Source organism: Bufo bufo, chromosome 1, assembly GCF_905171765.1.
Source record: "Bufo bufo chromosome 1, aBufBuf1.1, whole genome shotgun sequence".
In the NCBI taxonomy this organism is placed as follows: Eukaryota; Metazoa; Chordata; class Amphibia; order Anura; family Bufonidae; genus Bufo; species Bufo bufo.
Window position 1 is genome coordinate 490,731,763 of NC_053389.1, and position 22,934 is coordinate 490,754,696.

The window sequence follows — 22,934 nt, forward strand, 5'->3', positions numbered from 1 at the left end:
AGCCAAGAAGGGTCTTACTCTTAACCTTTGCAGTACTGCAGTGGAGGCGAGGTTCAATTAAGAGACACAGGATGAGTTAGAGAGTGCTTGTACCTGCCCAAAATAGCAAGGTAACGGCATGCATGAGCGGCCAACATAACATTTATGAAGCACCTGTTGCACTTTTCCTAACGTAGAAGTCAGGTAAAGAAGTGGGTGAGGTGATGCACAACTTTTTTTTAAATTAAAACACTCCTCTTATTTAGGATGGGTGGTATATTTAGTTTTGCTAAATGGTACCCAATGAGATGTGTGTACTCCCCTGTTATTATAATACAGTATTATCAGCTATTATAATTTCACTACTAATTTATTTCAGTCTTTTCATTTACAGATTATTAAATGTATTAGCCATACATGGTTGACATTCATTATTATTAATTCTAATACGTAACAAGTAATCATGTCTCTATTGAAGGGGTTACTCAGCCTTTTTTTTTTACATGATGGCTTATCCTCAGGATGGGCCATCATTATCAGGTAGGTGGGGGTCCGACAACTTGCTGAACAACTGTTCCTTGTAGCTCCATTGCCGGAAGTCAGTGCTGAAATTTCATTGCACCGTCAACATTGTAGTGTCAGCTGTCGTCATTACAGTGCTGCAATGATGGGTGCTGTCCATACAGCATCCTGAGAAGTCTTTGGGCTTATACTGTACCCCAATAAAGTCCCAATAAATTCCATATTGCTTAGATGTTCTTCCCAAGAAGCATTCTAGTGCAAAATATTTTCTTCATGTGGTATCACACATTACATCATAGTGTAGAACTTTAGTGACTCTGTGTGCTGCCATATAGACTTTACTATGTGCTTGGGCCCTCAAATATATATATATATATATATATATATATATATATATATATATATATTTATTTTTTTTTATAACAGATATATGTAACAGAGAGACTGTAATGTTATCTTCAGTGTATCCATGGTGGAAACATTTCTATACATTTGTAGTTTTTTTTTGTAACATAGTTTTTAACCTGTAAAATTGATATAGGACAGATTATGTATGTATATCATAAAGTGGTTTTAAAAAGATATAAACATATCTGCTATCCTCAGTATAGGAGAAAGTATCTAATTGGTGGAGGTCTGACTGCTGAAACCGCCATGATTGCTAAAAGGGGTCCTCTGGATGAATGGAGCAGATGAGTTGAGCATAAGTGCTATCGTTCCATCTAAGGGTCCATTCACACGTCCGTTGTTTCTTTCCTGATCTGTTCCGTTTTTTGCGGAACAGATCTGGACCAGATCTGTACCCATTCATTTTCAATGGGTCCTGAAAAAAAATCAGACATTGAGCTGTCCGATTTTTTTCAGGACCCATTGAAAATAAATTGGTACAGATCTGGTCCAGATCTGTTCCGCAAAAAACGGAACAGATCAGGAAAGAAACAACGGACGTGTGAATGGACCCTTATGCTGTTCTCAAGCAGCCCTGTAGAGAATAGAGTGACAGTGTGCATGTTTGACTGCCGCTCCAAGGGAATTGGGACCCCAGTTATCATGATCAGTTGGGGCCCCAGTGGATGGTTTGGGGATAAGTTTATATCTTGAGACTACCTCTTAAAAATCAGATATAATTTAATTTTCATGTGAAGTGACAAAATGCACATTGCAGCAGACATTTGAAGATTTTGGGAAATTTTGCAGTAAAACAAAAAGTGACAATGTAGCTTTAAATAGTACAATTACAATTCAGGGAGTCTGAAACTGCAGTGCTTTATTAGTTCTCCTAAAATATATAAGCAGTATTGTAATGTACTCCACTATTGAGGATGTGGGTAATATGTCTCTTCTCTTCTACCGATATTGTATTTTTTTGGGCTAATAAACTATATTGGCTCTCAGGGTGTAGAATAATAATAACTGGAAAAATCAAGTGCTTGATAGGAAATAAAGAAAAGTGAACACTTTAATCACACTCAACATTTCTAAACAAAGAGTTCCAATGCTACCGTGTCCAAAAATGTCATCATCAGCAGGTCAAAGACACAAGCAGATTATGGCTGAAAATGAGTGTGACCTAAACAGTTCCCAGTAGCTTTTATCAGAGGATATATGGTCTCAGGATCTATTTCTGAGAAAAGCTGAGCTAGTCCTAATGAGCCCAAGTCACAGCAGGTTAGGCAGGTACAGACTAAAGCATCAGGTATCTGATGGAGCCTTGGTGGACTGGCTTGCTGCCATGAAGTTCAAAGCTGATTGCTCAGAACATAAAAATAGCAGACGCTAGAATGCAAATGTATGACTTGGCCAGCCTCCAATAAATCAAACACAGAGACATAAATCTACCACAAAGCTTTAAAAAATAGCACAGAGAAATACAGTAGCCTTATACAAATTCTGCCCAATTAAATACAAATATCTAGTGTTCTATCAGAGAATTTCCAGGCATGTCTACGGTTGCAAATTGGCTACTTCAAAACTTGGAAAGCTGGCCTTACACAGGTCAATCTGTCAGCCTGCTTTGCTGATTGGCACACATTTGGAGTATTTCAATGCAAGGAGTGTGATCCTCCCCTCTTCCCAAAAGAATTACTCCTCAAGTGCCTCAGTTATGGGTTTTAAAATCAGGGCTGATAAGAGGACTGAAGTTAAGGTGCCCCTCATGTCTACAGGCATTCAGACCAAATCCAATTTTCTAGTTTAGACTAAAGTGGCAATACATAGATAGCAAGCTGGCCTTCAAATTTTCATATTCAGTTGGGTCCAGACTCCAGAGGTATTTGGATGGTGACAGCATTTTCTTAATTTAAACTCTTTACAACACAAGCTATCAATATGTGATTCAGATGTAGACTTTCAGCTATTATTTAAAAGGACTAACAAAAAAAATACATTAACGGCCAGATAACATATCTGGACTTAATTCCAAGTGTTACATTTGCTGTTCATGGGAACTCTCATTATGTGATCCAAAGAAGTTTCAATGGAAGTAAAAGTGAGCATCATTATGATGAAAAACAAGGCTATCAAAGAGATGGCAGAACTTTTAGGAGGGGTTGAATAACAATTGGTACATTATTAAAATTAAAAACACTGGTAAGCTCAGCAACAATAGTCATGGAAGAGCATAGTTACATAGTTAATACGGTTGAAAAAAGACATAAGTTCATCAAGTTCAACCAAGATGGGAGACAATGAAAATGGATGACTGTAGACTTCTATGCTTTGTAAAGGAAAATCTCTTCATGATATCTAGACAAGCCAAGAACACTCTCAAGGGCAAAGACAAATCCTACAATGAAGAGATGTCTTTATGAATATAAAAACAGAGGGTTTACTTCCAGATTCAAACCACTAGTAACCCTCAAGAACTGAAAGGCTAGATAAAACTTAAAAAAAATAAATCTAAATAAAGCAGTCCAGTTCTGGAACACTAATCTATAGTCAGGTGAAACCAAGATAAATGTGTACCAAAATGGTAAGAAAAGAACGACATGAAGAAGGAAAAGAAGAACTCATTATCTGAAGCACAACACATCACATAAAGTGAGGGTGGTGGCATGGGCATTAGAGATGGCCTTGCGGCTTGCCCGGCGGTCACTTTGCTGCGAACTTTGCCCGTTCGTGATTCACCGAACATGCGAACATATGGCGATATTCGCACGCGCCATATTTTTGCGCATAGCGCCGAACCTTGACCCATGACACATCTATCAGGTGGGACAGGACAGCCACTTGAGACGTTTAAGCACATGGACACCCCCCCAACCCTATAACAGAACCAGATCTGGCAGCCATTTTACATTATGTGTTTTGCCAGTGTAGGGAGAGGTTGCATTTTGGAGCAGGGACAGTTAGGGACACCAAATGCTAGCTAATAAGGCCACAAAAGTCGTTTTAAGGACTGGTATAGGTGTGCTATCGATAGGTGTGATATAGAGGGGTGTGATATACTTAGAATATACTTTCTAACATCGAAATTATATTATAGTATATTTGTATTGTGCAGCAGTTGTGTGCGTTTCTGCTGCGATACCGCAGCTAGATAGAGGGACAAACGCTATTGGAGTAACTAATTGCAACGGGTGCTATATACCTGTTTCCGCCAAATACCGATTGAGGGGTGCCATATACATTCTTCCACAAAATACTGATTGAGGGGTGCTAATGCTATATACCTTCTTCCACCAAATACTGATTGAGGGCTGTGATGCACCTTCTTCCACAAAATACTGATTGAGGGGTGCCATATACCTGTTTCCACCAAATACTGGTTGAGGGGTGCTATATACCTGTTTTTTCCGCCAAATACTGATTGAGGGGTGCTATATACCAGTTTCCGACAAATACTGATTGAGGGGTGCTATATACCTTCTTCCACAAATACTGATTGAGGGCTGCCATATACCTGTTTCCGCCAAATGCTGATTGAGGGGTGCTATATACCTGTTTTCACCAAATACTGATTGAGGGGTGCTGTATACCTTCTTCCACAAAATGCTGATTGAGGGGTGCCATATACCCGTTTCTGCAAAATATTGATTGAGGGGTGCTATATACCTTCTTCCACAAAATAATGATTGAGGGGTGCTATATACCTGTTTCCACCAAATACTGATTGAGTGGTGCCATATACCTTCTTCCACAAAATACTGATTGAGGGGTGCTATTGCTATATACCTTCTTCCACTAAATACTGATTGAGGGTTGCGATATACCTACTTCCACAAAATACTGATTGTGGGGTGCCATATACCTGTTTCCGCCAAATACTGATTGAGGGGTGCTATATACCTTCTTCCACGACATACAAATTGAGGGGTGCTATTGCTATATACATTTTTCCACCAAATACTGATTGAGGGCTATATACCTTCTTCCACAAATACTGCTCTTCTCTACGGACTAAGGGTCCATTCACACGTCCGTATGTGTTTTGCAGATCCGCAAAACACGGACACCAGCAATGTGGGTTCTACATTTTCGGACCGCACATCGCCAGCATTTTAAATAGAAAATGCCTTTTCTTGTCCGCAATTGCGGACAAGAAAAGGACATGTTCTATTTATTTTCGGAACCGGAAGTACGGATGCGGACAGCACATTCCGGCCCCATTGAAAAATAATGGGTCCGCACCTGTTCCGCAAAATTGCGGAACGGATGCAGACCCATTTTGCAGACGTGTGAATGGACCCTTAGGCAGAGGGTCATTTAGAAAATAACAGGCAGAGGAAGAGGCAGACCTTTCCGCAGGGATGGTAGGGGTCGGGCAGGTGCACCAGGCCTCAGCCTAAGTGGGAAGTTGGAGAAGGCGCGTGCGATAACTTCAAAGGGCGCACCAGAGTTGGTTGAGTGGCTCACTCAGCCTTCCGCTTCTGCACCCTCCTCATCCTCTCTATCTGCACCCTCCTCACTCTCTGCTGTATGCACCCCTAAAGACACCAGTCCACCACCACCACCATAGTATCTCGACTCGAGTCAGAGGAATTATTTTCCCATCCATTCCCAGACCTTACTGATGCGCAGCCATTCTTGGCATTGGATGAGGAAGAGGAGGTAGCAACGGCCGCCACCCAGTGGTCTGATGACAGTACCCAGATCAGCCCAAGGCGGGTGGTCCCCGCTGTTGCTGCCTACTCCAAGATCTCTAATGTCAGTGGTGGTGTAGATGATGATGATGACGTCTTGATAGATGTCACATGGGTGCCCACAAGAGAGGAAGAGGGGAGTTCAGAGGGAGAGATGGAGCAGCAGATAGGGAGGAGAAGGAGGCAAAAAGCAGACTGCAGATGTATCTGGAGTGAGCCATCCACCATGCACGATCATATCTTGCGCTCCCAGAACGCTGGCACATGGCTTCACAGTATGGTATTTTTTTTTGACGTTTCAGCTGTTCAGCGGCAAGTTAATATATGTCTGGCACACAGGTATATAACTTACTGCCCAAGCATGTAACCCGTAGCACCCGTGTGGATTTGGTGTTACTGCCACAGATTGCATGCAGGCCTGCCTCTTCTTCTCCTCCTTTTCCTACTCCATCCTCCATCTCCTCCTCTGCTGACTCCTCCTTTTCCACTGCTACCGCCTTTTCTGCTGCACCCCCTAAGCTCCCCAGAACCTATTCGACGTGCCAGGTGAGACGTTGCCAGCTCTGCGGTCACAGGCCGATCCAGTGGCTAACCCCGCTCAATTTGACAGTTGGTAAAGTGGTGTGCGACAACGGTGCCAATCTGCTGAGCGCGCTGAAACAGGGCAAAATTACACACGTGCAGTGCATGGCACAAGTCATGAGCTTAGTCATGCAGCGATTCGTTGCCAAATACCCCGGGGTCCAGGATGTCTTGCGGCAGGCCAAGAAAATCTCTGGCCATTTTAGAAGATCTTACACGGCCATGGCTCGCCTTGCTGACGTTTAGCGACAACACCACTTGCCCATCAGACGTCTGATTTGAGGATGAGCCAGGGTGCTTCACCGCTTCCAATTTCGTGCAAATGGGGCCTTCATGCTCCATTGTTTGAAGAGGGACCCCCATCTAAAAAGCATAAAGGTCAAGGACCTGTACTGGGTTGCAACGTACTTTAAACCCCTGGTACAAACACAAAATGGAAAACATGTTACCAGCAACACAGAGGGCTGTCAGAATGCAGCATTTCCAGGCCTTGCTGCGAGAGATGCTGCATTCTGCTGTTGCGGGCACTGGCAGAGGAATTTCCACTCACAGTGAAACAGGTCCGGGTACCAGTCCTACTGCGCCTGCAAAAAGAGGGCGGTTTGAAGATGTGTTGGTAGCTTCGGATATGAGATCATTCTTGCAGCCAACCCATCGGCAGCCGCCCGCCGGGTCCAGCCTCAGGAAATGTCTAGACCGACAGGTGTCCGACTACATTGCGTTAATGGCTGATGTGGACACTCTGAGAAGCTAGGAACCCCTTGACTACTGGGTGTGCAGGCTTGACCTGTGGCCAGAGCTGGCACAATTTGCCATGGAACTCTTGGCTTGCCCCTCGTCGAGTGTCCTGTCCGAAAGGACGTTCAGCGCAGCAGGGGGGATCGTGACCGATAAGCGCATTTGTCTAACTCACGACAGTGTGGACTATCTCACATTTTTAAAAATGAATGAAGCATAGATCTTGGAGGAATTCAACACCTGTGATGACCACGTGTAATTGAATTTCCTCATGCCAGCCCACACATATCCGCCACCCAGAACAAAGAATGGTCCTTGCCTTATGTATATATAGCGGCATAAAAGGCCTTTTATGTCAAACTGTCAGAAACCGTCTCATGGAAGCTCATCTGCATGCTTGTCGTCCTCATCGGGGAGTGGACCTAACTGCAGTTCGTCGTCGTAACCGACTTGAGTGGGAAAATGCTCATATTCGATGGCTTCTGGCATGTTGGAGAGGCATCTTGTTCATGGATGAGTCCCGTTTTTCAATGTTCCGGGCAGATGGTAGACAGCGTTTGTGGTGTCGTGTGGGTGAGTGGGTTGCTGACGTCAACGTTGTGGATCGAGTGGCCCATAGTGGCGGTGGGGTTATGGTATGGGCAGGCGTATGTTATGGACAACGAACACAGGTGCATTTTATTGATGGCATTTTGAATGCACAGAGATACCGTGACGATATCCTGAGGCCCATTGTTGTGCCATTCATCCACGACTATCATCTCATGTTGCAGCATGATAATGCACGGCCCCATATTGCAAGGATCTGTACACAATTCCTGGAATCTGAAAACATCCCAGTTCTTGTATGGCCAGCATACTCACCGGACATGTCACCCATTAATCGGCATATACGACAGTGTGTTCCAGTTCCTGCCAATATTCTGCAACCTCGCACAGCTATTGAAGAGGAGTGGACCAACATTCCACAGGCCACAATCAACAACCTGATTAACTCTATGCGACTGAGATGTGTTGCACTGAGGCGAATGGTGGCCGCACCAGGTACTGATTGGTTTTCTGACCCCCCCGCCCCCAGTAAGGTAAAACTGTGTACATTTCAGAGTGGTCTTTTATTGTGGGCAGTCTAAGGCACACCTGTGCAATATTCATGCTGTCTAATCAGCACCTTGATATGCCACATCTGTGAGGTGGGATGGATTATCTCGGCAAAGGAGAAGTGCTCACTAACACAGATTAATACAGATTTGTGAACAATATTTGAGAGTAATGTTTTTTTTATGTATGTAGAAAATGTTCCGGATCTTTGAGTTCAGCTCATGCAAAATGGGAGCAAAACCGAAAGTGTTGCGTTTATATTTTTATTCAGTGTAATAATTGACCACCTAATTCTATTATTATTCGGGGGTAGGGCTAATATATTTATATTATATAGATTATAGTGTACTATACTGTGCCCTGTATTTCCCAGTAGAAAATGATCCTTGGGAAACACAGTCCTCATCCCTGACCACCAGGACCAGGTAGCGCTCTGTCAGTACATGGCGGCCTCCCCTCTCTGCCACGCTGCTCCGCTGTGTACTGGTGTTTTGTCTGACACTAGTGCTGGGTTCACAACCTATTTTTGCCATCCATTTAATGCACACCAAAAATGTATGCGTTAACAGACGCCTCAGACTGATTCCGTACAGTGGTGTCCGTTCACCATATAGTTCCATGGTAAAAAAATAAAATTACGTTAACGTATGCATGTTTTTATTGGACTCTGCGGGATACAAAAACGTGGAGTGCTGCACATTTGTATGCATCAAACCGATTCAAAAATTTCTACGCTCCAGCAGGGCACATTTTTGAGAGTTTCCCTTTAAGACGCATAAAAATGGCCCCTGATTAAAATACATATTTTTTTGTGGGAATTTTTGCCAATGATCCCCCTCTAGTATATCACTGTCCATGTTGTGGGACTATTTGTGCACTCATAGTTTGTATTTGGTGGCTGCAAATATGACCTGAAGGTTTTTCAGGTTCGCCTGCTAATAAAGTCAATAGGCGCGATGCGAACGTGCGGTTCGCGAACATTTGATCGCGAACGTGTTTTCGCGTTCACGAATCGTGCCGGTCGATGTTTGTCCATCACTAATGGGTTTTAATAGTGGTCAATAGAACTGAGTCACAGGTTTTGATATGTGATTTTGCATAGAAGTAGTAGGCTGAATTCGGAAGTGTATATAGAGTTTTTTTGTTCTACTCAGATTCAGTCAAATGCTGCAAAAAGTGATAAGACGGCACTTCACAGTATTTATTGATAAAGACCCAAAACATACCACAAAAGTAACCCTAGAGCTTAATAAAGGGTTATCCCTAAAAAAAATATATGCAGTAATGGTAATGCACATCATTATTTAACTATATCTTTAGAATAATGTTGGTCTGCAGTGTAATTTTCAGACTTTTTAGCATCCTTACCAATATTTGAATTAATGATGATAGTCTACAAGTTAACCACATATAAATGACTTTGTTTGACACCCATTGTACTGGTGTGCAAAGGCTGAATGGTGTAAATTGTGTCTTTGTCCAAATACATCTGGACCAACTGTATATTTATCAGTGTGGATTGGTAAACTCACTAAAAGAGTTCAAGAGGGGCCTGGATGTAAGGCTACTTTCACACCTGTGTTAGGTGCGGATCCGTCTGGTATCTGCACAGACGGATCCGCACCGATAATGCAAGCGCTTGTATCCGTTCAGAACGGATCCGTCTGCATTACTCTGTCAAAAGAAAGTCTAAGTCAAAACGGATCCGTCCTGACTTACATTAAAAGTCAATGGGGGACGGATCCATTTTCAATTGCACCATATTGTGTCAGTGAAAACGAATCTGTCCCCATTGACTTACATTGTAAGTCAGGACGGATCCGTTTGGCTCCGCATCGTCAGGTGGACACCAAAACGCTGCAAGCAGCTTTTTGGTGTCCGCCTCCAGAGCAGAATGGAGGCGCAACGGAGCCAAACTGATGCATTCTGAACGGATCCTTATCCATTCAGAATGCATTGGGGCTGAACTGATCCGTTTTGGGCCGCTTGTGAGAGCCCTGAAACGGATCTCACAGGCGGACCCTGAAACGGCAGTGTGAAAGTAGCCTATTTCTGGAGTGTAATAATATTACAGGTTATAGCTACTAGAGAGGGGTTATTGATCCAGGGAGTTATTATTATTGCTGATTGGAGTCAGGAAATATTTTTTTCCCCCCTAAAGTGAGGAAAATTGGCTTCTACCTCACAGTATTTTTTTTTTTGCCTTCCTCTGGATCAACTTGCAGGGTAACAGGCTGAACTGGATAGACAGATGTCTTTTTGTCAGCCTTACAAACTATGTTACTATGATATGAATACAGTCAAACCTCTTTGTCATGACCACCAAAATAGATCAGTGATCTTCTCAAAGAAAAAGGCAGTATTCATAGAATATACGGGAAATGAAAATTCCTTTGAAATCAGTCTTCATGAAATTGAGCAAGTTGTGGCATTAGATACTTACAAAGTTTACATCTACAAATGTCCAGACAACAGTTTGGCTTGTACTGTTCACTTTTATTTGGTACATCCTGTTTTACCACAGAACCAAGATTAGCATGTGCTTGCTTATTGGGCGGAAAATTACTTTAGTCAATGCATGGATAAGTTTCATTCCCAACCCTCGGGCTCACCATCTTTAATGTTTCTCTACTATCCTTGTTTTTTTTCCGCTCTTCTTTGCTGTTATTTTCTCATTTGATGCCGTTTAGTATCTCGATTACAAAGTCATTGAAAACAATCAATATCCAAGTAATAGGGTAGTAAACAGAGCTGAGCGAGGTGATGAGGGTAATGTTATAGCATCTGAAAGACTAGACAAGACATGCGATGCTTGGGAGAATAAGAGCCTGAGATTTCTTGAATAATGATGGCACGTATTGACTGTGAGACTTAATTCATTTTTATGCTAGCCCATTTATCTCTTGCATTGGAGAAGGTCAAGGCTGTGCTTTTAAAATGTGTCCAGGGACTAAGCAGCAAAGATTGGTCACTTGTGAAGATGAAGAAACATCTATTTAGTTAGCTCTCATTCTTTAGTTGTCTACATAATGTTTTGTATGGTTGTATACTGAATTTTCATTATCACATGTCAGGTGCACTATCACTATCTATAGTAAAACAAGTTTACATTGTCCTCGAGAGTTCAGAATAGAACAGATTATCTTCTAGAGATGTGGAAAGAAAGGGATGCAAATGAGCTCTTAACAAGCACTGCCTCTAATGCCACCAGATGTAAGGCAGCTATCCTATAAGTCAATGTTCGACCCTTTAACTAGGCCTTGAGACATCTGAAATGAAGCAGATGAATGCATTCTTAAACCTCCCATATTATCTTCAGCTACTTATAATTACATGAGATTTATTAGCCATGTGTTACTGTTGATCACTGAACATACGGTACATAAAAATTTAGTTTTTACAGTATTTTTTTTAACCATAGCTATAGCAAGTGAATTAAGATGAAACACACTTCTGAATTTCTGACTGGATATTAAACTTACACTCAGGACTTTTAAAGGATAACTGATCCTTTAAGAGGAAACAGTTTTCTATACCTAGTGTACAATTTCTTCAATGAATACAAAGGTTATTAATTAAAGTGACCAACTTATTTTTTTTAGCTCACAAATGTATAAGATTAAAATGCTATTATAAATATTTAAATGATCATTTTACTTTCACAAGAGTTTCTATAAATCGATAATACAGTTGCATATAAGAAACATTGTAATATATCTTATCTGAGAAATACAGTACAGACCAAAAGTTTGGACACACCTTGTCATTCAAAGAGTTTTCTTTATTTTCATGACTATGAAAATTGTAGATTCACACTGAAGGCATCAAAACTATGAATTAACACATGTGGAATTATATACATAACAAACAAGTGTGAAACAACTGAAAATATGTCATATTCTAGGTTCTTCAAAGTAGCCACCTTTTGCTTTGATTACTGCTTTGCACACTCTTGGCATTCTTTTGATGAGCTTCAAGAGGTAGTCCCCTGAAATGGTTTTCACTTCACAGGTATGCCCTGTCAGGTTTAATAAGTGGGATTTCTTGCCTTATAAATGGGGTTGGGACCATCAGTTGCGTTGAGAAGTCAGGTGGATACACAGCTGATAGTCCTACTGAATAGACTGTTAGAATTTGTATTATGGCAAGAAAAAAGCAGCTAAGTAAAGAAAAATGAGTGGCCATCATTACTTTCAGCTGAAAAATTGGGAAAACTTTGAAAGTAAGGGCTATTTGACCATGAAGGAGAGTGATGGGGTGCTGCGCCAGATGACCTGGCCTCCACAGTTCTTCTCTATAATGTCCTTTATGGTATTTCTGATTGAGTCTTAGAGACTTAAGGAGCATAATTACACAAATATTGTATGTAAGGGGTTCAGAGCTAACCTAAGGATCTTTTAGGCCTGTGAATGGTATGCATGGGTTCACACTCGGATATAGCAGAATGAATCTGTAGGACACAGTGTAACTTGGAATAACAGCTTTTACTGAACGTATGTAGGGTGAAATGCTTGATGATTACAGAGTTCTTACAAAAAGCAACTGGCTAAGTGGTTACAATAGACATATAAGAGATAGGAAACTTGGCTACAGTCTCACATGGAGCAATGAGCATAAACGGAAAATAAAAAACTATTAGAAAAAATGAGATATGCTACTATCTGATTTTAACTGGCAGATAACATTTTTAGTGACACATTTCCTTTAAAGGGATTCTGTCATGAGATTTTACCCCTATAACATAAACATATGCTCATGTCTGGAGTAATAATAAGAATCCTAAGCTGGCATTATTAAACTTCACTGTGGCTTTATTTGCACAAAAAACTGTTTTTTATAACCTGTCAATCACTTACTTAAGGTGCCCAAGGGGAGGTCCGTTAAAACAGGGTGCCCGGCCGCACCCCTCGCCGTCTGGTGCCCAGCGCCGCCTTCCCTAGCTCAGCGCTGCCTCTGCAATCCTGACAGGTTATAAAAACCTCATGACAGAATCCCTTTAAGGAGCTCAATATACAGAACCTCGTAAGAAATTATGGACAGCAGAACTTTAAGATCTGGTAGAACCTAAGCTTGCCCTATGCAGAAGTATGAAAATATGGACAGCAGAACTTTCAGATCTGGCAGAACCTAAGCTTGCCCTATGCAGAAGTGCGATTTTCACCTACCTCCATCACCATCCCCATAGTTTTTAAATTTGACTATACTTTTTTACTCTTTGTACAGCTATATTACACTCTACCCCATATAGTGGAAGTCCTGAGACTTGACTTTGTTAGGCTACTTTCACACTGGCGTTTTGGCTTTCCGTTTGTGAGATCCGTTTAGGGATCTCACAAGCGGTCCAAAACTGATCTGTTTTGCCTTAATGCATTCTGAATGGAAAAGGTTCTGCTCAGAATGCATTAGTTTGCCTCTGTTCCGTCTCCATTCCGCTTTGGTATCCATCTGATGAAACTGAGCCAAACGGATCCGTTCTGACACACAATGTAAGTCAATGGGGACAAAAACAGATCCGTCCTCCATTGACATTCAATGGTGTTCAAGACGGATCTGTCTTGGCTATGTTAAAGATAATACAAACGGATCCGTTATGAACGGATGCAGCCGTTTGTATTATCTGAACAGATCCGTAATGGATCCGCAGCAAACGCGAGTGCGAAAGTAGCATTAGGCTTCGTTCACATCACCATTCAGACTTTCCGTTCTCCTGCTCCGTTTAGGAGTAGGAGAACGGAAAGGACGGAGAAGGCACATAACTGAGCCAAACGGAGCCTAAGAACCCCATAGACTATAATGGGGTCCGTTATCTTTCCACTCAGAAGATGATTTTGGAGCGGAGACAAAAGTTGTGCATGCAGGACTTTATGTTTTATCTGGAATTTTGCATTTTCCCCATGGAAGTACAGTATTTTAAGTTATATGGAATATTGGAGAGAGAGAAAATTATATACAAAGAGAGAATATACACTCACCTAAAGAATTATTAGGAACACCATACTAATACGGTGTTGGACCCCCTTTTGCCTTCAGAACTGCCTTAATTCTATGTGGCATTGATTCAACAAGGTGCTGATAGCATTCTTTAGAAATGTTGGCCCTTATTGATAGGATAGCATCTTGCAGTTGATGGAGATTTGAGGGATGCACATCCAGGGCACGAAGCTCCCGTTCCACCACATCCCAAAGATGCTCTATTGGGTTAAGATCTGGTGACTGGGGGCCATTTTGGTACAGTGAACTCATTGTCATGTTCAAGAAACCAATTTGAAATGATTCGAGCTTTGTGACATGGTGCATTATCCTGCTGGAAGTAGCCATCAGAGAATGGATACATGTTCTCATTCTGTTTACGCCAAATTCGGACTCTGCCATTTGAATGTCTCAACAGAAATCGAGACTCATCAGACCAGGCAACATTTTTCCAGTCTTCAACAGTTCAATTTTGGAGAGCTCGTGTAAATTGTAGCCTCTTTTTCCTATTTGTAGTGGAGATGAGTAGTACCCGGTGGGGTCTTCTGCTGTTGTAGCCCATCCGCCTCAAGGTTGTGCGTGTTGTGGCTTCACAAATGCTTTGCTGCATACCTCAGTTGTAACGAGTGGTTATTTCAGTCAGCGTTGCTCTTCGATCAGCTTGAATCAGTCGGCCCATTCTCCTCTGACCTCTAGCATCCACAAGGCATTTTTGCCCACAGGACTGCCGCATACTGGATGTTTTTCCATTTTCACACCATTCTTTGTAAAACCTAGAAATGGTTGTGCGTGAAAATCCCAGTAACTGAGCAGATTGTGAAATACTCAGACCGGCCCATCTGGCAACAACAACCATGCCACGCTCAAAATTGCTTAAATCACCTTTCTTTCCCATTCTGACATTCAGTTTGGAGTTTAGGAGATTGTCTTGACCAGGACCACACCCCTAAATGCATTGAAGCAACTGCCATGTGATTGGTTGACTAGATAATTGCATTAATGAATAATAGAACAGGTGTTCCTAATAATTCTTTAGGTGAGTGTATGTGTGTGTGTGTGTGTGTGTGTGTGTGTGTGTGTGTGTGTATGTATGTATGTATGTATGTATATATATATATATATATATATATAATATACAGTGCAGACAAAAAGTTTGGACACACCTTCTCATTCAAAGAGTTTTCTTTATTTTCATGACTATGAAAATTGTAGATTCACACTGAAGGCATCAAAACTATGAATTAACACATGTGGAATTATATACATAACAAACAAGTGTGAAACAACTGAAAATATGTCATATTCTAGGTTCTTCAAAGTAGCCACCTTTTGCTTTGATTACTGCTTTGCACACTCTTGGCATTCTCTTGATGAGCTTCAAGAGGTAGTCCCCTGAAATGGTTTTCACTTCACAGGTGTGCCCTGTCAGGTTTAATAAGTGGGATTTCTTGCCTTATAAATGGGGTTGGGACCATCAGTTGCGTTGAGAAGTCAGGTGGATACACAGCTGATAGTCCTACTGAATAGACTGTTAGAATTTGTTTTATGGCAAGAAAAAAGCAGCTAAGTAAAGAAAAACGAGTGGCCATCATTACTTTAAGAAATGAAGGTCAGTCAGTCGAAAAATTGGGAAAACTTTGAAAGTAAGGGCTATTTGACCATGAAGGAGAGTGATGGGGTGCTGCGCCAGATGACCTGGCCTCCACAGTCACCGGACCTGAACCCAATCAAGATGGTTTGGCGGGAGCTGGACCGCAAAAGGGCCAACAAGTGCTAAGCATCTCTGGGAACTCCTTAAAGACTGTTGGAAGACCATTTCAGGGGACTACCTCTTGACGCTTATCAAGAGAATGCCAAGAGTGTGCAAAGCAGTAATCAAAGCAAAAGGTGGCTACTTTGAAGAACCTAGAATATGACATATTTTCAGATGTTTCACACTTGTTTGTTATGTATATAATTCCACATGTTAATTCATAGTTTTGATGCCTTCATAGTCATGAAAATAAAGAAAACTCTTTGAATGAGAAGGTGTGTCCAAACTTTTAGTCTGTACCGTATATATATCTTTTCTATTTTTAATTGAATTCAATTTTCTCATGCTTCCGACTATGAAGCCCGACTATGCTATCACTTAAAAAAAATCATGTAGTATGATAATTTATGATCCTAACAAGGGGCACAAAAACATGTTAATGAATTGACCCGTTAATAATTTATTTGGAAAAGCATGTGGTGCTGCTGCTTCTCACTGCAGTGCTCTCAGTGTGAATTCCGAGCCCTCAAGAGCAGAGGTTTAGCTTTTTTTTATCCTCTCTTGGTAGGAAGGATCAGAGGGAAGCACATTAATGTATGTACATATTGTTAACAATCAGGCCTTACCCGGAGCTGTAGTTCTGTAGTCCACAAATGAGGATCCTGATTTATTTTATTCATTAGTTGCAGTATTTCTCTAGTTTTCAGTTTAAGATCTGCCTGAGTATGTGAAAACCGCTATTAAAATTGTGCTCATGCACCTCCGCTAAGGATTATACTATCTGTGAATTAATACGGCTTTGCATGGACAAAAAAGCTGCTTCCCTGCAAAGTGATGTGTGCACTGCTTAATTATGCAGACTCTGACTCAGCCATGAATTTAACGCTTCTACACAACTTCTGTCATTTAGTAATATTGGTTTCTAGGAAGGATGAGCTGTCGCCACTCCTGATTTGTGTAAGGCATATAAGTTCTTCCTTTACAACCATTAATTTTTTATCGCTAGAATGTGGTCTACTCCTTGGAGAAGCCATTTTATATTTTGCAGCTTTCAGCAAAAAATCTACCAGCAGCATGTAAAATAAGCTTTGAACGATAAAAAAAAAAAAACACATTGTAGCCCCCAAGTGGAATGGCATTTTCATATAAGTGCTGGCAACATTCAAATGTACTGCCATCTTATGCATTTTTCATGCGTGGGATGAATTGAGCATAAATTGCCATAAATTAACAAATACATTTACTGTCTGTGTTTGACTCAGATGGCACATTTTTAATAATTAATTTTAATTATCTGAAAATCTCTCTGAAATGTGTTTAGAATAAAGGGGATTGGATATTAATTTATTTTAAACAGCTTTGATTATGTGTTAATTTAAATTGAAATAATTGTGCAAAGACATTTGGCCTTCCAGGTGTCTGTCTATTAACTCCACAGTGTTGTAGTTACCTGTAATTTTTAGTGAATCGCCTCCTCATATAAGTAATGATAATGCATCCAAGTAGAAACAAACTAGGCGGCACTCACCAGATAAGTGGATATTCTTTATTCCGGACTCAAAAAATAGTCACCAATACAGGCATGGGGCGGACAAACACATCGCAGGAATGTAGTTCATGGCGACGGCCGTTTCGTGCCTTAGCGCTTCCTCAGGCCACTGACGTACCAACGTCCTTACGTCATCATTCCCTCCTGAGAAAGGAAGCGAGATGGATCATACGCTCCAGAGCGTTGGGCCCTCTGTGACTTAACGATAAAAATGACTTGGGAGTGTTCTTGTAAATGTATATATCTGGATTTATTGTTTTTAATGACACATGTATGGTGTTTTTATGTATCTAGCTGGTTTCTCGGTGATAGGGAATGAGTGCTCCGTACCGATAAACTGGCGCATAAAAGGTGACATAAGGATGTTGGTACGTCAGTGGCCTGAGGGTGAGGAAGCGCTAAGGCGCGAAACAGCCGTCGCCATGAGCTACATGCCTGCGATGTGTTTGTTCGCCCCATGTCTGTGCTGGTGACCAGTCCGGAATAAAGAATATCCACTTATCTGGTGAGTGCCGCCTATTTTGTTTCTACTTGGATGCTTATGGATAAGACTGGGAAAAGGGCTGCAGCACCACCAGTGGAGAGGATCTGGTCTGGCACATATAATAGCATTGAAGAAAGGGATAAGGAGCAGTACCATCCCATCTGTGTTCTACAGTTTGAGTAAGTAATGATAATGTCTTATTCATATTTTATGGTGCCTTTAACTCTCTAACACCCAAACCCCCTGCACTCATTCTAAACCAAATTTTGCTTTAAATGGGATTTTTATACTGATGGCCAATTCTCATGATAGGTCATCAAATATGAGATCGTCAAGATCTGACTCCTAGCGGGGTGATTTGGTGGGTATTTTTGTGGGTATTTAGTGTATGGAACAAGGCACAAGAGCTGATATGGATGAGACGATGTGTCTATGTAAAACATGAGCTGCAGGTTGGACCTCAATCTATCAAACATTGATGGCCTATCCTATAAAGTCTTGGAGAACCCCTCTAAGGAAGAACTGCAACAAATACAAAAGGTTTCTGTATAACATTGCAATAAAATAAGGCTCAATTTAAAAGCGTTCTTACTTTGGACAATCCCTACTTGTTGGTAGGATCTCTTTGACAAACAGGATGTCCCTCTGCTGGTACCCCACCATGATCATCTGTTATATACAGTATGTAGAAACTTCGCAGTAAGTGTTCAGTTTTTCTGGTCAAATTAAGCATTTACACAGTGTCCATTCAAATCCATGAGCTCTATGGGTAATGCAGGACAAGATAGGTACTCCAGACGGAGAGATGCTATTTGCAACCACTCTTTACTCTCATCAAAAAATGAGGATCCTGAATGGAGAACCCACTTTTTAACTAAAGTTTCCTAACAGGGGTTATAAATTTATTTAATTTTTTTTAACTGGACAACTTGTTTAATGTATATACTATTCTAGTTTAAAAAGGAAGATTTAGCTTGACCTTCAATGCTGTAGATTTCTGATAAATCTTACATTTGTTTTCCAGACAGGATCTGCTCTATTATCTGAAATGTGGTATGACTGGTCATCCATGATGGTTAGACTGGTAATTTATATAAAATCTATTTTTGGATAATTTTCTTTGGATTATACATCTAACTTCTGCATCTCTCAGCAGTGTTTCATAGTAATTCTGTAATAAATAAATTTCTTCTGTCTTCCATATTCACTCTTGATAAGTGTTTCACAGCCAGCGGACCACATGAAGCTCTCTGGCCCTCTGCTTGTAGCACCCCTGCTGACAGCAGTCACAGATACTGTTGTGGCTCAACAACACGAGTTGCATTTGGGAGTGGTTCAAAGTCAACAAAAAAATATTATTACAGATTTAAAATTACACATAAGAGGATAGTTTATTTGATTAAAGTCAAGGACGAACAGTCACCAGGAAACACATCCCCATTAGTAATTTGCACCTTCTGTTCAGATATCTTTACTTCCATTCCACGTTTTCAGATTTCTCGCAGAGCTGCCAAGCACCTGTCTTCCCAATCCTATCTGCATCTGATATTTTCTAACAGTTTTCAGTTTGAATGGCGGTGTCTTTGTGAAGTGTGACCTTTGTCTGATAAACCTATACATTTCTTACAGTGTGAATGACAGAGGATTACACAAAGTATCTTTACAATGTTATAACTCTAAATTTTAGGGATTTACACATACATTATCCCCAGTTTAACAGAGACCTTGTCATACATTATTAAATGCTAGTAACTGAAAAGAATGTAGCCTACAATATATCCGCCCCTGAATATTAATAATATAGGTACAATGTAAATAAGTCATATTGGTTAATATCTTGTCTTGTATCCGTAATTAAACGTTCTTTACTAACGCAATAGATCTAATATATGAAGGTTTTAATCTGTGGATTTAGTAGACAGTAGCTGATTAACGGGGGTCCAACACCCCACACCCCTGCTGATCAGCTCTTTGGGTATGGCTCCAGCACTGAAAGTTGGCGTCAGAACTACACAGTCCCAACTGTGTAGTAGATAGAGCACGTCATTGCAGCCTTGCTCTCATTGACTCCCATTGACTTCTGTAAAAGCTGACATTTTCAACTTTAAAACAAGACCAGGATTGTGGTGCTAGCCACAATATATTGCATTTAGAAAGTGGTCTCAGTAAAAGCTGCATGTCTGCAGCTCTCACTCCTGACCCTTTTTCTAAGTGATTTTTTTATAGCGAGATTTGAAAAACAAGTGTTTGAATGAGAATGTACTATGTTTGAATGTAGCCAGAGATATATATTGCATGAAAGGTGAATTCCAACACATACAGTATACAGATTATGTGTCCAAATGGGTATTGCGTGACCAAGTTACACAAGCATAGCCTTGGACTTTTCTTGCACATTTGATCTTTTATCAATATAAGCAATCCAAGAAATGTAAGAAGATATATAATGAACATTATGTTATTAGAACTTCAAAATGTGTAAATGTATAATTGCTATATGATTGACTAAGGGCTATATTACACCAACAGATTATCTGACAGATTTTCTGACCAATCATTGGTCAGATGGCCGTTTACTCACACAGATCTTTTGTTATACACACCAACTATTGGTCTGATTGGACAGAAATTGGCCAGATAATCTGTTGGTGTAGTACAGCCCTTGTACTTTAGTCCAAAATGTGATGGTTGGACTAAAGGTGGATTTAGACTACCTGATTTTTGGGCAGATTATCAGGAATGACTGTTCCTGCAAATGTTCGTTCCCAACAATCTGTCAATCTAAATGTGCCGCTGTTCACCTGATGAATGAGCAAAACGCTTGTTCATCGGGTTATTCTGTAATTCGCACATCAATAATTTCTTCTGGGCAGCAGATCATTCTGTCTAAACAGCGATTTGCTGCCCAGAAACAATGATTCTGCAAGGGGACGAGCGATCGCAATAGCGATCCTTCTTCCTTATAAGGGAAAGAGATTGCTGCAGGTAAATGCACAGTTTCCTTCACTGAACGAGCAGCCGACTGTTCTGTAACATTGTGCGGTGTAAACCCACCTTTAGCTAGTTAAGCTGTTGCTCTGTATTAACAATGGCTATAAATTCTCATTTTATTATTCTGTTGTTGTTTCCCAAGACATTTAGAGCGTTTATTTTCCCTGCAGCCCAAATCTTGATCTTTAGTCAATTATAGCTAAGTTGATTCTTGTGAAGTCTTTTCTGTCTAGTAATTAAATTAAGTAAAATGCCTAGAGAAAAAAACGTCAACAAAGAACAAAAAAAGTCAAAATAATGTAGCATGCATACCAGATTTTTAAAAAATCTTAACATACGCAATTAATATACCCATAGTGGGCATGGTCACGTGGGAAAAGAGGGCTTTGTGTATATATATATATATATATATATATATATATTTATATTCAATTGAAGCTGATTGATACACAGAATGCTACATTCATTCAGGGCTGTGGAGTCTTAAAGAGGACTTATCACTTCTCCTGACACGTCTGTTTTAGTAACTACTTGTATTCCCCTTTGTAATAGCAATGTGCCATTCCTTTATTAATTCTGTTAGAATTTATGAATTTATTGCTATCAGTTTTCAATGATGGTCCCAATGAGTGTTTCCAGTGGGGGGAGTGTCCAATGCCAGGATTGATTGGATAGTGTCAGACTGTGCAGGGACATCCCCCCCCCTCCCGCTGGTTACACCCAGCTAGACCTTTATTGAAGTCTGCTGCCAAATCATACATAATGTCTAGCAGGAATAATAAAGGAATGGCACATCATAGAGTCATAACAATAGATTCTCCAAAATAGTTATTGCAAGTAGTTACTAAAATAGACATGTTAGGAGAGGTGACAGGTCCTTTTTATTCAGTTTTGAATGGAATCATTAAAACGTATCAACTCCAAATTCAAAATAAAAAAAAGTTAAATATCATACATTATTTAAGAGGACCTTTCATGGTTTTGTATTAATTGCGATAAATAACTTTACTTGGGGGGTATCTCCTCCTCCCTGTACATATGCTCTGTATTAGCATACTGAGCGCGAAAACTGGGGGGGGGGGGCACAGTGAGGCACAGTGTGGCGCAGGGGCGATATTAAAAAAAATAAGGCAGGGTGGCAGCATCAGCGGGGGATACCCCCCAAGTAAAGGTATTTATCACAAATAATAATAGAAAACCATGAAAGGTCCTCTTTAACCCTTTAAGGACTAAGCCAATTTTTTATTTTTACATTTTAGCCTTTTCCTTTCTAGCTTCCAAATTAGCCACAACCTTTTTCATTTTTTCGTTCATATAGCCATATAGGGTCTTATTTTTGCAGGGCAAGTTGTATTTTTTTATGTATATGTAATCTATTTTGTATTGGAAAACAGAAAAAAAAAATTGCGCTTAAATAAAAACACAATTCTAGCAAATTTTGGGGGGTTTTGATATGACATTGTTCACTGTGCACGGCATGACGTCCTTTCTTCTGCAGGTCAGGATTGATCTCCATGCTGATGTGGTATTATAATTTTATTATCATTGATATACTCCAGTACAGCATCTCTAATTATGACCATAATACAGACACTAAACAGCATTTTAATCATCAAAAATGAATCTGCATTTTCAGTTCAATAGATAGCAAGCTCTGATGTCTTAGAATTTCTTAAATTATTGATATTGAATATTCAATATATCCAATAGCTCTGATCCCAGCAGTTTAACCCCTTAGATGCCTCAATCAATAGTGACTTTGGCATCTAAGTTGTTTGAAAGAGGGAGGGGGCTCCCTCTGTGTAGTGATTGGTAAGCCTTGACACAGTCGCAGGGTACCAATGTGTTACCGGTGGCAGCTGGGGCTCAGAGACATGTCCTAATAGATTGTCTGTCAGTGTAATACTGATATTATGTATTCCAAAGCATTATACAAGCAAATAGTATAATTTTAATTTGACCCCTAGTGGAACAAATTACAATTAAAATCATTCACCATAAATTTATAGGTACTGCGGCAAGAATCACGATCCATAGAATAAATCTAACTTCTTATGTAGGCATTGCAAAAAATAAAAAATAAAATCTGATTTTCTATTTTTTCCATTCTCCACCCTTGAAAACATTATGCAAATCAGTCAATAAATTAAATGTACTCCAAAATGGTACCAATTTCCTCACAAAAAA